Source organism: Haliotis cracherodii, unplaced genomic scaffold, assembly GCF_022045235.1.
Source record: "Haliotis cracherodii isolate W230 unplaced genomic scaffold, xgHalCrac1.p SCAF_9, whole genome shotgun sequence".
Lineage (NCBI taxonomy): Eukaryota > Metazoa > Mollusca > Gastropoda > Lepetellida > Haliotidae > Haliotis > Haliotis cracherodii.
In genome coordinates, this window is record NW_027266343.1 from 10,793,314 (window position 1) to 10,795,252 (window position 1,939).

Below are 1,939 nucleotides of genomic sequence, written 5' to 3' on the forward strand. Positions count from 1 at the left end.
TGGGATTAGATGATGATGAGCGTGGTTTGTGTTTTTAGAGAGTGGAGGGAGCCCTGTGGATGGGCGTTGGTTTGAGATTAAGGTGTTTGAAGTATTGGTTTAGATAAGAGGAGTGGAAAGCGGGGATTAGGAGATATTTAGTCGAAGGAGTGGAGGTATGTATTTAAAGAGGTGAGTGGTGGGCGTGGGTGGTGAGTAGGAAAGATTGTGAGTTTTCCCCAATGCCACTTGGAAAGGCTGTTGTTTCCATTACACCCAGTGTGTGACGAGAAAGGCTCAACAGGTCGGTCTTCAGTCAGCCTATGGTGACAACCCAGAGGTCAAAACCTTTGACTTAAGATGCGCTGTTCTTCCCATGGTTCCAGTGGAAGAGGTACATAACATCACATCTCACTGAAAAATGTTTAAACATTTAAAAGATATATTTAAAAATATAATTATATGTAAATTACTATATGGTTAACCTCAACATGCTATCGTACATTGCACTGAGAGTAAATAAGTTATGTTTCTTGTGACAATATATATTATTATTACAATCCAATTATGATAATAATATATATCTACAATATTCTTTCTGTAATTACAGGTTGGTGATGTATGGCTCCAGACAATTGCTGACATGCCGAACGACCAACGCTCTGTCTAGCTCGGCGACTACGTCACCACAACCTGGGTTGAGACAGAGAAGGAGCCTTGGAACCATTTCAACAACGACGGTCCTCGCACCAATAACCACCTAGAGGGATGGCATGGACGCTGAAAGAAAGTCATCGGCAAAGCCCATCCCAACATCTTTAAGCTGATAACATTTCTAGGAGCTGAACAGCAGAAGACAGAGTGTAATCTGCTACACAGTACCAGGCCGGCCAGTGTCTTCCACAGAAAAAGAAGAAGTTCTGTGATATACAACGCAGAATCGATCAACTGAAGACCAGACTGTTCCAGAATGAAGTCAGCGTAATTTTCTTTGCTGACTCAGTGTCTCATCTTCTCAAACTGTCTTAATTGCCCATGACTTTAACGTCATCTTGTACATATACATTCAAAATATTTATAAAAAAAAAATCAATATTCCTACCTCATTGTCTTTCTTTCGTTCGTTTCAAATCCGTTTCCACTTTTTTACTTGCTTGAGTTGTTAAAATAACAGTCGATACCCATTGTTTAACTAGATTGGCGGATTAAAATATTCGCAGGACGACGAACTCACTTTTTGCTAGTTTGTTTTCATACGACACAGGGGGTCGTCTTCCTGAGAATGAACCCACCGCTCAGAATACCTGACAAAGGTTCCCATTTGGCATTTATTGTGTCTGGGTAATTATTCAATCTTAATCCAGGTTTGAAGTGAGGTGAAATGTTATGTAATATACACGTGGCAGCCCAGCAAGGGATGAATGATCAGTTGATTTACTATCCTTTGTAAATCAACGGATCGTTCCTAGTCATCAAAGGATTAACAGAAAAAACATTGATTGATTAATCACTGTTATCTTGCACAGTGGATATGTCAAAAGTGAGTGTTTACATGTCTAGGTATACTAAAACAAAGGGAATACACTAATATCATGGCGTGAAGTGCCAATGTAAAAACAGCATACTTTGTTCAAAGGGTTAACTGATAATACGTTGATTGATTGCTCATTGTTATCTATCACTCAATGGATTTTTTAGGAACCGTGGACGTTATGAAAATAGTTGTCACGTGGGCTTTCTCAGCCAACCCTTGAGACTTGACACCTATGTGAAACACTTGAAACAATCTAAGTGATCAGTTGAGAAACGAACACGGGTTATCATGGTTATAATATCCCGAAGCGATATATATCTTTTAAAATATTTGATTGTTACAGAGACACGTGAGATTGAATGTTTCTTTGTACAGCTGCAGACAAGGGATATTGTTCCTTTGTGTGGATATTCACAAATACATTCC

The 1,939-nt window shown here is 39.2% G+C and overlaps 1 pseudogene; it reads left to right on the forward strand.

Annotated features, from left to right (window-relative positions):
• Positions 1-355: 355 nt before the first annotated feature.
• LOC139452249 (uncharacterized) lies at positions 356-1,060 on the forward strand (annotated as a pseudogene).
• The last annotated feature ends 879 nt before the right edge of the window (positions 1,061-1,939 follow it).